Below are 14,334 nucleotides of genomic sequence, written 5' to 3' on the forward strand. Positions count from 1 at the left end.
GTCCCAGACGCCTTACCCCCACTCTGTTCAAAAAGAGGCTCAGAGCAGAGTGAGGAGGCTGGGGCTGTGTCTCCCTTCAGATTAGAGGGCTGGAGCGCTCGACCCAGTGCAGAGGGGCCACAGGGGAGAGGACAGAACCCTTGAGGCCAGAGGCCATGAGCATCACAGTTAAGGCTGGTCCCCCATCTCATCGCCGATTCCCTGCTTCTCACACAGTGGTGAAATAGACCAGTAGCTGTCTTAGTTTCCTATGCCTGCTGTAGAAAATCACCACACACTAAGTGACTTAAAACAGCACACATCAGGAGCCCTCCTACACTGTCGGTGGGAATGTGAAGTGGTACGGCCACTCTGGAGGACAGTATGGAAGTTCCTTTAAAAAGTATAAATAGAACTACCATATGATCCCACTCCTGGGCATATATCCAGAAGGGACAAAGATTCTAATTCTAAGAGACACATGCCTCCCAGTATTCACAACAGCACTATTCACAACAACCAAGATACAGAAACAGCCTAAATGCCCACCGCCAGATGAATGACTAAAGAAGACGTGGTACATATACACAATGGACTATTACTCAGCCATAAAAAATGGGGTCATACCATTTCACAGCAGCATGACTAGAACTAGAGATTATCGTACCAAGTGAAGCAAGTCAGACAGAGAAAGCTAAATATCATATGATATCACTTACATGTGGAATCTTTAAAAATGATACAAATGAACTTATTTACAAAACAGAAACAGACTCACAGACTTAGAAAACTTCCAAAGGGGAAGGGTGGGGAGGAGGGATACATTGGGACTGAGACATACACACTGCCATATTTAAAATTGATAACCGGAGGTTTGCCTACTGGTCCAGTGGTTAAGACTCCACACTGCCACTGCAGGGGGTGGGCTCAGGTTTGACCCCTGGTCAAGGAGCTAAGACCCCACATGCCACCCACTGTGGCCAAAATCAATAAATAGCACAAAATAGATAACCAACAAGGACCTACTGTATAGCACAGGGAACTCTGCTCAATAGTCTGTAATAACCTAAATGGGAAATGAACCTGAAAAAGAATAGATATATTTATGTGTGTTAGTCACTCAATTGTGTCCAACTCTTTGCAACTCCATGGACTGTAGCCCACCAGGCTCTTCTGTCCGTGGAATTCTCAGGGCAAGAATACTGGAGTGGGTTGCCATTTCCTTCTCCAAGATATATGTATATGGATAACTAAATCACTTTGCTGCATACCTGAAATTAACGCAGTGTTGTAAATTAACTATACTCCAATATAAAAACAAACAAAAACAAAACAAACCCCTCACAACTAAAAACAAACAATCTGGGACTTGAGATGGGCATTTGAAGACGGGCCAGTTTTGTGGGAACAAGCCCTCAACCTGTGGAGTCTGTGCTGACTCTGGGTAGTTAGTGAAGTGAATTGTTGAACACCCAGCTGGTGTCTGGAGAATTGGTGGGTGTGTGTGGGGGGCATGAAGGGGGAGAAACCATACATATTGGTTCCACAAGTGTGAGTGAAGACAGTTTTCCTTTACTCCCTTTTTACTCACATGAATATACTGATAAACTATTTCAAGCACACAGAAAAATCAGAAGTATTGTATGATGAATATTGCATACTCATCCTTCAGAGTCGTAGAATTTTCATTCAGTTTGCTTTATGGCTTATCTTCCCATCCATTTTTTACACTGAGATGTAATTGGCATACAACATTGGGTAAGATAAAGTGTACAATACGATGACCTGATACGTTGATCTGTTACAGCGTGATTACTATTGGAGTGTTAGCTAACACTTTTATCATATCTCTTGATGATCATCTCTGTTTTTGTGGGGGAAACAATTAAAATCCACTCTTGGGAGTTCCCTGGTGAGCTAGCGCTTAGGATTCCAGGCTTTCGTTGCTGTGACCCAGGTTTAATCCCCAGCTGGGGAACTGAGATCCTGAGGTGTAGCCAAAAAGTAAATGAATAAACAAATAAAATCCAGTCTCTTAGCAACTTTGAAGTTTGTAATACAAGACTGTTGTCTGCATTGACTACTCTGTACATTGGATCTCCAGGACTTATTTATCTACTGACTGCAATTTTATTTTTTTTTCAAGTCAGATTTACTCAGCTCTAATTTACATAATAATCATCCAATTCCATACAATAAAACACATCCTTTTAAAGTACATGGTTCAACTTTTAAAGCATATGGTTCAATGAATTTGTTTCCATTTACTTATTCACAGCTCTATTGATGTAAATTAACACACAGGAAACTGTACATATTTAAACGTGCCCAATTTGCTAAGCTTTGATACATGTACCCCTGTGAAGCCATCACCACAAGCAAGATGGTGACTACATCATCACCCCAAAAGTTTCCTGTGCCCCTTTGTAAATCCTCCTTCCTACCCCACCCCACCCTCATCCCCAGGCACCCATTGACCTGCTTTCTGTCACTGCAGATTAGTCTGCATTTTTTCTAGACTTCTATATAAATGGAATCGTACAGAATGTTCTATTTTTTTTTTTTTTTTGGTCTGGATTTTTTTCGCTCAGCAGAATTATTTTGAGGTTTGTCCACATTTTGGGGTGCTTCAGAAGTTCATTCCTTTTTATTGTCAAGCAGTATTCCATGGCCTGGTGGTACCAGACTTTGTCGATTCAATTGCCTGTTGATGAACATTTGGGGTGCCTCTCCTAGTTGCTTATGGGGCTGCTCTTGTGGCTCAGCTGGTAAAGAATCCGCCTGCAAGGTAGGATACCTGGGTTCGATCCCTCGGTTGGGAAGATCCCCTGGAGAAAGGAATGGCTACCCACTCCAGTATTCTGGCCTGGAGAATTCCATGGACTGTATAGTCCATGGGGCCGCAGACTTGGACACAACCGCAGACTTGGACACAACTGAGCGACTTTCACTTCATTCACTTCACTTCTCCTAGTTGCTTATAATAAATAATGCTGCTGTGACCATTCATACTGGGTTTTCCCATGGATATGTGCTTTTGTTTCTCTTGGGTAAAGACTCAGGAATATAACTGTTGGGTCATATGATAAACGTAGATTTATTTCTTTATGGTTGTGCTGGGTCTTCATTGCTGCGAAGGCTTTTCTGTAACTGTAGAGAGCGGGTGCTCGTTTCTCATTGCGGTGATTTTTCTTGCTTCAAAGCACAGGCTCTAAGGCACGCCGGCTTCAGTCGTGGCGACTCCTGGGCTCTCAAGCACCGGCTCAGTAGACGCGGCGCGCGAGCTTAGTTGTTCCACAGCATGTGGGTTTCTTCTCAAATAGGGGGACGAACCTGCATTGGCAGGTGGATTCCTTACCACTAAGCCACCAGGAACGCCTTAAACTTAAATTAATAAGAGTAGGGAGGAAAAAAAAAATCTCTTCTGTCCAGTGGCTAAGACTCTGCGCTTCCCATGCAAGGAGCCCGGGGTTTGATCCCTGGTCGCGGAACTAGATCCCACGTGCTGCAGCGAAGAGTCTGCGGCAAATATGGATCCCACCTGCCACGAGAGAGATCAAAGATCCTGAGTGCTACAACGAAGACCGGGCGCAACCAAATAAATATTTAAAATTTTTTCTTCTACCCTTCTAGGTTCTTTTGGCTGGTCCAACAATTCAATTGAATTAAGACAAATCAACAGGAGAAAAACAAAGTTAACTTTGTGTGCAGGAGACTTGCACCGACTCCAGAGGCTCAAGGACTGTCAGGCAGTTGAGGCTTAAATGACAACCCGAGCTAAGAAAAAGCGGGAGGGGGTCTGGGGCTTCAAAGGGAAGGAGACCAGTTCACAGGAAGATGGGAAATGTTTGGTTAACAGATATTTGCCATGCTATGGAAAGACAATGGGACACAGAGGCATTTGAACAAATGGGGACCTGGCCAGCCCCACCCCACCTCCAGTTTAGCACACCTACCCATCCTCTTTGTATTAAATAGTTATCTCTGGGGATAGTTCTCTTCCTGGACTAGGCTCCCTATCTGAATTCTTTTAGGCAGCTAAGGGAGAGGTAAAAAGCATTTCTTGGGTCTGCCAGGCCTTGATTGTCTTCAGCTTAAAATAATCTATATACCAAAGTGGCAGGTGTTAGGGTAGCCTGACCTGAACCCCATCTGTCCCCTCCTCTGAAACTTCTTTGGAAACTCCACACAGGAAAAGCTGAACAGGTAGATCGTTCCATGATTTCGTTGCATTAGTCTCTTAGTCTGGAAAATAGGTCAGTCCAGTGAAACAGTTGTGTCTCATTTTTAGGAGGTGGTGGTACAGCTGGGTTCCCAAAGTTAGGCCTGTATTGCATGAGAAATGAGGTATTTAATAAGGCATTTCTATGGAAACAAAAGAAAAACAATGGTTAACGATTAGAGAAGATTAGAATCCCAGTTTCTGAGTTCTGAAGGCAGCCAGTTGAGAACATTTCTACATGTTGGGCTCAAAACGTCTTCAGATGGAGTGGGGGCCAGGAGTGACAACATGACAGGTTTTCCTGGTTTGTGTGTCTCTGGTGATCTTTCTTCTTCTTCTTTGTAATATTTATTTATTTGGCTGCATTGGGCCTTAGTCATGGTCTGCAGGATCTTTAGTTGTGGCGTGTGAACTCTTACTTGCGGGCAGGCAGGATCTATTTCCCCAACCAGGGATGGAACCTGGGTCCCCCTGCATTGAGAGTGCAGAGTCCCAGCCCCTGGACCGCCAGGAAAGTCCCTCTGGTGATCCTTCTGAGTGGTCACATAGCAACAACGGGCCTGAAGACTGTCCATACACGAGCTGTTTGTGATTTTGCTATCCATCTGTCCAGCTTTAGTTTGCAAGGCTTTGGGAACAGGGCAGTTTTAGTCTTCCGTGTCCTCCAAGTCAGAAGGGTAGGGGAAAAATTGGAAATGTTAGTATGGAGAATAGTCAAATACCGGAGGAAACTAGATGAGCTCAGGATCTAGTTCAATTTACAGGGAGAAAACAAAATCTCAAAGACAATAAACAGAACTAGAATCTAATATCCATAGGCATGTATTTTTTTTAAAAATGACTTTTACACTTTCTGTATTTTTTTAAACAAATATACTTTTCTTAAAAAAATTTTTTTTTTATTTTTGGCATCATCAGGTCTTCGTTGCGTCCTGCAGGATCCTCACTGCAGCCTGTGGGATCTTTTGTTGCAGTGTTTGGACACTTACTTCACTGCAGTTCATGAACTTCTCTCTAGTTTTAGCACAGTCTCTCCAGAGCACACGGGCTCTGGGGTTGTGGCAGCAAGGACTCAGCTCTCACTGGCATACAAGACTTTTGTTTCCCAACCAGGGATCAAACCCATGTCCCCTGCATAGTAAAGAGGATTCTCAAACACTGGACCAGCAGAGAAGTCCCAACACATGCGTGTATTATAGTGTCTACTGAAATATAGCTTTTTGCTCTCTACAATCACCCCAATTTCCGTCAAAGATAACCACAGAAAGATAAATTTGTTTGCCAATTAAGTCTATGTCAAAAAACTTGGCTTGATTATTTACATATGTGCAGCAAGAATAGTAGACATGGAACAACAGACTGGTTCCAAATAGGAAAAGGAGTACGTCAAGGCTGTATGTTGTCACCCTGCTTATTTAACTTATGTGCAGAGTACATCATGAGCAATGCTGGGCTGGATGAAGCACAAGCTGGAATCAAGATTGCGGGGAGAAATATCAGTAACTCAGATATGCAGATGACACCACCCTTATGGCAGAAAGTGAAGAGGAACTAAAAAGCCTCTTGATGAAAGTGAAGGAGGAGAGTGAAAAAGTTGGCTTAAAGCTCAACATTCAGAAAACTAAGATCATGGCATCCAGTCCCATCACTTCATGGCAAATAGATGGGGAAACAGTGGAAACAGTGGCAGACTTTTTACAGGGCGGGGGGGGGGGGGGCTCCAAAATCACTGCAGATGGTAACTGCAGCCATGAAATTAAAAGACGCCTACTCCTTGGAAGAAAAGTTATGACCAACCTAGATAGCATATTAAAAAGCAGAGACATTACTTTGCCAACCAAGGTCCATCTAGTCAAGGCTATGGTTTTTCCAATAGTCATGTATGGATGTGAGAACTGGGCTATAAAGAAGGCTGAGCACCGAAGAATTGATGCTTTTGAACTGTGGTGTTGGGGAAGACTCTTGAGAGTCCCTTAGATTGCAAAGAGATCCAACCAGTCCATCCTAAAGGAAATCAGTCCTGAATATTCATTGGAAGGACTGATGTTGAAGCTGAAACTCCAATACTTTGGCCACCTGATGTGAAGAAGTGACTCATTGGAAAAGACCTTGATGCTGGGAAAGATTGAAGGCAGGAGGAGAAGGGGACGACAGAGGATGAGATGGTTGGGTGGCATCACTGACTCAATGGACATGAGTTTGAGTAAACTCCGGGAGTTGGTGATGGACAGGAAGGCCTGGCGCGCTGCAGTCCATGGGGTCGCAAAGAGTCAGACACGACTAAGTGACTGAACTGAAGTGAGCAAGAATAGTGATGGACAACATAGAATCTTTTAATCTGCTTTGCTCAAACTTTTTATCAGAAATCTCATATTACTTTTTAAAAAACCGCTCAAGGCGAGGAAGTCAAGCCAAGAACTTACCATCAGATCTTGCCTGCCACACTTAGAAATTTGGGTTAATTCCTCTCTTCTTGGGGTCCCCAGAATATCCTGGGGTTACTGCCCCTGCCAGGAAGTGAGCTTCCTTACTCAAGGCAATGCCAACTAGAGGTAGAAAAAGCCACACGTCTACAAGGCATATATATATATAGACACGCATGAACATACAGACAGATGCAGAGTCTTCATAGCTTCTATTTTAAAGTAATCATAAGATGGGTATTTGTGGAGAAGATATATAAGGTTTTGTTACTGAACCAGGTTTGTTTGCCTGATGCAGAGCAAGACAAAAATGCTAAGAGGCTGAGGTTTCCAACAGAGAAAAGATTTGTTCATTAGGCAGCCAAGAGGGAAGACAGGAGAACACGTCAAGAGAGAAGATAGGAGAACATATCTCAGATCTACCTCCCCGAAAGTGAAGGCCTTGAGATATTTATAGAATAAATATGAAACAAATATGGAATAAATGAGTAGGGTGATCTTGGGCATATCTGAGTCACTTGCTTCTTCATGGAATGTATGTTAAAATATGGAAGTGCTGAGTGTCAAGACAACTCCCAGTCGTCACGTATGGTTATGAGAGCTGGTCTGTAAAGAAGGCAGAGCACCAAAGAATTGATGCCCTCGAACTGTGGTGCTGGAGAAGACTCCTGAGAGTCCCTTGGACTGCAAGGAGATCAAGCCAGTCAATCTTACAGGAGATCAACCCTGAATACTCATTGGAAGGACTGATGATAAAGCTGAAGCTCCTGGATTTTGGTCAACTGGTGCAAAGAGCCGACTCACTAGAAAAGTCCCTGATGCTGGGAAAAATTGAGGGCAGAAGGAGAAAAGGGCATCAGAGGATGAGATGGCTGGATGGCATCACCGATGCAATGGACATGAACTTGGGCAAACTCCGGGAGATGGTGAGGGACAGGGAGGCCTGGCTTGCTGCCGTCCATGGGTCACAAGGAGTTGGACACGACTGGGTGACTGACCAACAACAGGACAACTTTATCATTCTTATCACTTAGGAAATTCCGAGGGCTTTAGGAGCTCTGTGGCAGGAACAAGATATATATTTCTTATTATGAATCACATTGACACGATATATGACAATATTTTAATGCATTTCAAAGTGAGCTGCAGAAACGAGTACACTCTAACCCTTCAATGAGCATATCAACTAGGGTTCCATGTTCACGGTTGTATTTTTTTGGAACAGGGTGAAATTTACAGAATGTGAAATGCACAGATCTTAACTTGGATTTCAAGAAAGAGCTAACTTGTGTGACGATGTCCTTTTGCTGTTCCAGATGCTGAAGAGCCTGGCATATTCTCCCGTATGGAATGTCCCACTTCCCTGACTCATCTCTTTCCTTGTAAATTTTTTTAGCTTGCGCCCTCCCGCTGCCCTCCCCACCCCACCACACTCGCTGCCACCTGCTGTTTCCCCAACACTGGAAGATGTGCCTGGAGCGGGGCTTCTCACCTTGGCCCTGCTGACACTTGAAGCTGGAGGAGTCATCCTTGTTGGGCCGCCTGTGTGCTGTCGGACATTGAGTGGCCTCCTTGGCTTTGACTCGTTAATCCCAGTAGCATCTCCTTCCCCAGCTGCAATAGCCAAAAAATATCTCCAGATATGTCCAGATGTCCTTTGGAAGGGACAAAACTGGCCCAGGTCGAGCAACCATTGGGCTCAACATTTGTGTTGTGAATTCTTCCCAGTTTGTTCCAAGAGCCTTGGATCCCTGGTGCTGAGGGGGGCAGATAGAATCCTCCCTCCAGAGACCACCAGCCAACCCCCAGGAGAGATAGATGGTTACACGAGGACCTTGGAGCTTCTGAATTATCTCAGCCTGGGGAATGGCTTTGAAAAGGGATTTTGATGGGCAGCCAGGATGCGAACTGGTGACCCCGAGCTACTGTTGATTAAGCATTGATGGTGGGCCAGGAAATGTGCAAGAAGTTTTTCTTCTCTAGCCCTGTTCATGCCTTTATAGCAGCAGCAGCAGCTGCTAGGCTCAGATCCAAGCTGGACAAGTGATGTTTGCCCTCGGTGTCTCAGTTTTCTCATCTGTAAAATGGACTTAAGAATAGTGCCAGCTGCATAAGGTCATCACGGAGATTAAATGTGGAGCTGGGTAGGTCTCTTGGCATCTCGTCAGGCACTGACTAAGGGCTACGTAAGGGTTTGACAGATACAACAAAACTATGACTGTGTATCTTGGTATGGCAAGCGTGGCCCTGTGCCTTGGCAAGGCGTGTCAGTTTCCCTGAGCTGGGAGAGAACCTGCCACATCATAGGGGACCCAGCTCCCTCCGTCTCTCCATTCTGCCTGTTAAGGGGCACAGTCCCAACTCTGAAGCTGTGCCCTTGCTGTCTTCTTTGTCCTATTCATCCAATTCGAAAGCATCAATTCTTCGGCACTCAGCCTTCTTTATGGACCAATTCTCATACCCATACATGACTACCGGAAAAATCATAGCTTTGACTATACAGACCTTTGTGGCAAAGTGATGTCTCTGCTTTTCAATATGTTGTCTACGTTTGTCATAGCTTTTCTTCCAAGGAACAAGCCACTTTTAATTTCATGGCTGCAGTCACCGTCCACAGTGATTTTGGAGCCCAAGAAAATAACATCTGTCACTGTTTCCCCTTTAATCCCCTCTATTTGCCATGAACTGATGCGACCTGATGCCATGATCTTAGTTTTTTGAATGTTGAGTTTTAAGCCAGGTTTTTCACTCTCCTCTTTCACCCTCATCAAGAAACTTTAATTTTTAGCTGCTGGTTATCTTTCTCCTTGACCACCATATTAGTTCCCTGTTGCAGCTGTAACAAATTGCTATAGATTTAGTGGTTTAGAACAACCCAAATCAAGACTTCCCAGTGGTGCAGTGGCTAAGACTCCATGCTCCCAATGCAGAGGGCCTGGGTTCAATCCCTGGTCAGGGAGCTAGCTATATCCTACATGCCGCAATTAGGAGTTTGCATGTCACAACTAAAGATCCTATGTGCTGCAACTAAAACCCAGTGCAACCAAATAAATAAATAGAACACAATTTTATTCTCTAACAGCTCTGGAAAGCAGAAGTCCAAAATGGATTTTGTGCTCAGTCGTGTCTGACTCTTTGCAACTCCATGGACTGTAGCCTGTCAGGCTTCTCTGTCCATGGAATTCTCCAGGCCAGAATACTAGAGTGGGTAGCCATTCTCTTCTCCAGGGGATCTTCCCAACTCAGGGATTGAACCCAGGTCTCCCGCATTGCAGGCGGATTCTTTTACCGTCTGAGCCACCAGGGAAGCCCGAGTACTGGAGTGGGTAGCCCATCACTTCTCCAGGGCATCTTCCCCACCCAAGAATCGAACAGGGGTCTCCTGCATTCTTTACCAGCTGAGCTACCAGGAAAGCCTAAAATGGATTTTACTAGGCTAAAATCAAGGTGTCCGCAGGGCTGTTGCTTCTGGGGGTTCCAGAAGAGACTCTCTTTCTTTGCCTTTTCCACATTTTACAGGCTGCCTGCATTTCTTGGCCTGTGGCTCCTTCCTCCATCTGCAAAGCCAGCAGCGTAGCACAGTCAGTCTTTCTCTAACCCTGACTTTCCTGCCTCCCCTTGTCATTTGTAAATTACATTTGCTGTTGTTCACTCTAAGTCTTGTCTGACTCTGTGACCCCACAGACTGCAGGCCTCCCTGTCCATCACCAACTCCCTGAGCTTACTCAAACTCATGTCCATGGAGTCGGTGATGCCACCCAACCATCTCATCCTCTGTCGTCCCCTTCTCCTCCTGCCTTCAGTCTTTGCCAGCATCAGGGTCTTTTCCAATGAGTCACTTCTCACATCAGGTGGCCAAAGTATTAGAGTTTCAGCTTCAACATCAGTCCTTCCAATGAATATTCAGGACTGATTTCCTTTAGGATGGACTGGTTGGATCTCCTTGTTGTCCAAAGGACTCTCAAGAATTTTCTCCAACACCACAGTTCAAAAGCATCAATTCTTCAGCGCTCAGTAAATGACATTGGGCCTACCCAAATCACCCAGGGTCGCCTCCCCGCCTCAAATCCTTAACTTTTTTTTTTTTAAACTGGCAAGGAAGATTTTATTCAAGACTATTGTAACTGTGTTTATTGCAATCGGGGAGAGATTAAATTCAATTCTGCTAAAACAAGAGGGGCAGAGTTCTCAAGCCTTGGGGTGAATTAATGGAAAAGCACTGGAGGACACTGGTAAATGTGATGAGACCATCTGGGTTTGCTAGTTATTGTTTATCAGTGTTTAGTTCCTGCCTCCCCACAAAGACATGGAGATGGGGTATTATCTTTATTTCTTTTTTTTAAAGTTTTGTCCAGCTTTTCATCCTGAAAAGAAGATACATATGTATATGCAATCTACAAACTACCAAATGTATAATACTGGTGATTTTGCATGTAAGTTACATGTTTTAATATCAAATCCTTAACTTGATCACGTATGTGCAAAGTCTCTTTTGCTAGTCTGAGGTCACTTATTTATTCTTTTTTTTTTTTTTTTTTTTAAGCCTGAAGGCTTATGTGATCTTAGTTCTCCAATCAGGGACTGAACCCAGGCCCTTGGCAGTAAAAGCACCGAGTCCTAACTATGGGACCACCAGGGAATTCCTGATCCGTGTTTGTTCTGAGGTTAGGAGGTAGGGTCACTATTCATTTTTTGTGCCCTACTGTACCCCCAGTGCCTGGAACAGCGTCTGGCACAGAATGGGTGCTCTGTAGGAGTTGCTGAATGAATGAACGGAACAGAAGGAGCAGGAAGGGCAGGACGGATGTTTGGATGTTCGGTGGAGCAGGTTTGGGGAGAGACTGAGGGCCAAGGAGGAAGTGCCAACCCCAGTTGCCCAGGGCGGGATGATGGAAGAAGCAGGGATCAGCTGGAGCAGCAGGGCAGACCGGAGGCGGGAGAATGGAGCAGCACTTGGGACGTCCTGTTCTCCAGGACTTAAGCCTGTGCTCACGCACCTGCTCACCCACCTACTCACCGCCTTCGCCCTGGAGCACCTTAGGGGGAGGGGGTCATGGGGATGCCCGGCTAGCACAGCTGGTTTGGCTGGTTCTGGCCTCTAGGCCGGGAAGAGCCCTAAGCAGGGGTGAGGATGCTGCTGGGAGGGCCCACCGGAAATTGCGGGGGAGGGGCAGGCAGCGCCTTTGTTCTTGGGCCCACCTCTGTGGACCCCAGACTCTCATACCCAACACCCCCACCCCAGAAGGCTCACTGGGCGCTGTCTGGCCCAGCCTCAGGGACCAGAAGTCTAACCTCTCCATCCCTCACCTCCTCCTCTTTCAGACCCAGGAGTCCCGGCTTCCCCACACGGCGTCACCACCAGGCTTGATCTCTCAGGATTCCCAGCTTTCTGTACACGTGGGTCCCTTCTCGCCCCGTTTCTTCTTGTAAGACCGGACAGCCGGTAAGGATCCAGGTTCTCAGCCTTCCCTCCTTGCCCGGAGCATCCCTTCCCCAGGGCTCGGTCCAACTTCAGGGTCCCAGAGTCAGGGTCTCCCCCAAGCCGTCCACTCTTCCAGAGGCAACTCCAGGATCCCAGAGGCAGAGTTCCCCCCCAAGCCGTCCTCTCTTCCAGAGGCAACTCCAGGATCCCAGAGTCAGGGTCCCCCCAGCCGTCCACTCTTCCAGAGGAGGCCAGGTGCGGCCCGGCCCTCGCCCAGCCCGCAGCCCAGCCCCCGCCCTGCTCCGGGAGGGACGCCTGCGTGAGTGTGTGGGGTGGAGCCGGGTCTACGGTATCGGCCCTGGGGCAGGCTCCTCCACCGGGGTAATCGGGGCGGGGAGTAGAGACGGAGGTTTCTGCAACGCAGCACACCCCGAGATGGATCCACTGATTAGAGGGCTGGGGGCGGGGAGCCGTGCTGGCTTTGAGGTGTCAGCTGCCTGCCCTCTTCCCAGCCCACCCAGCCTGATTCTTCCGTTCCTCTGCCGAGGAGCCCTTGGTCGCCCTGGGGACAAGGACATCCCCCTGCCTCCCATGACCCACTCCTTCCGCAGGTCCGGATGTCCCAGTTTCATCTCTGTCTGGGTCACAGGAACCCCAGCCCCCATCCCTTCCTCCCCCAAGACCCAGGATTCCGCGCCCCCTGCCCCTCTAGTGGCCAGCTTCCTCATCCCATTCAAAGTCCTTGCTCCCCGGCTCCAGGATTTGGGAGCCCTGCCCCCAGCCTCTGCTCTCTAGGGAACCCAGCCAGAGCTGGCCTGTCTTCGGCTCTCCCAGAATTCCCAGCAATTACTAACTTCTAATGGAAAGGTCAGGCTCTGGAGGTGACAATGGCCCCGATTCTGTGGAAATGTGACCTCATGACCCAGTGACCTCCCTTTGCCCATGTCTGAGCTCCAGGAGCAAAGTGGTACATCCTGGGACTTCCTGGGGCCCCAGGGGGAGTCTGGAAAGAACCCAGAGAATTGGGGGGGTGCGCCGAGGACTGTAGCGGGGTGTGGCATGCTTGAGAGCTCCCCATCTCTGCCCTCAGCCCCAGGCGGGAAAACCACTTTTTGCTACCCTTTCACATTCAGTCCCTGAGGTCAGAGGTGGAAGGGGCCCCCCTCCGGGTTCAGGATGGTGTGTTCATCTTCTCAGGGGCTCACAGGGCGGAGGGCATGTCCTGACCAGCCTAGCCCTACCTGACATTGCTCCCTGCTGCCTCTAAGCCCCCAGGGCTGGGTGTGAATTCCCACCCCAGGACCCAGGAATGTGCGGTATCCCTGGAAGTCCCCTCTTAGGATAGGAAGAAATACCTCCCAGCTGTCTCCCCAACCTCTATGCCTTTGCCAGACCCTCCCTCTGGTTGCTTTCTCCACTTAGGTCCCTCACCTGGTGTGTTTCCCCTACTGGGCCATCCTTGTCCCTGGGAAACCACCCCCTTCCTCCTCACGAGACTCAAATCTACAGGCAGGATACCAAGTGGACTGAATGTCCCCCAGGCCAGCAGAATCAATTCAATGAATATGCTAGCTCTGCATGTCATCTTATACTTTGTGGCAGCCACATTCTTTTAGGAAAGAGAAAGGAATGAGATTAATTTTAGAAATATGTTTCGTTTAATCTCATGTATCCAAAACATCATCATGTCAACATATCATCAATACAGAAATTACCCATGAGATATTTTACATGCTTTATCTCAATTTTGATACTCCACCTCCAAGGGTTAGGTGAGATACAGTCTTCCCAAAGTGTTAATGCTGCATTTAAGAGGAATGATGTTGCTTCTGTTTATTTATTTATTTATCTTTTGCTTCTGTTTTTTTCAAGTTAAATTTCAGTTGATTAAAATGAAATGAAATTGGAAATGTTCCTTTCCTCGGTCACAGGCACCACATTTCTAGAGCTGAATGGCTACACGTGGCCGGTGGCTCCTGTGTTGGACAGCTCAGCTGTACGGTGTGTCTCCTTACCTGACCCATTTGTGGACCCAGTGCCAGGTCCTGATCCAGGGGAGGCCTCCCTTGGTCTTAGTCAGAGGAAGAGATGGATGGATGCTTGGAGGATGGATAGATAAGTGAATACTGACTAGAGAGAGGGATGGATGGAAGCTGGATGAATGGATAGATAGATGAATGGATGGAGGGTGGATGGTTGGATGGATGGATGGATGAACAGACGGATGGATGGATAGACAGATGGATGGATGGATGGGTAGATGGTCAGATGGATGGATGAGTGGATGA

Source organism: Dama dama, chromosome 4 (genome assembly GCF_033118175.1).
Source record: "Dama dama isolate Ldn47 chromosome 4, ASM3311817v1, whole genome shotgun sequence".
In the NCBI taxonomy this organism is placed as follows: domain Eukaryota; kingdom Metazoa; phylum Chordata; class Mammalia; order Artiodactyla; family Cervidae; genus Dama; species Dama dama.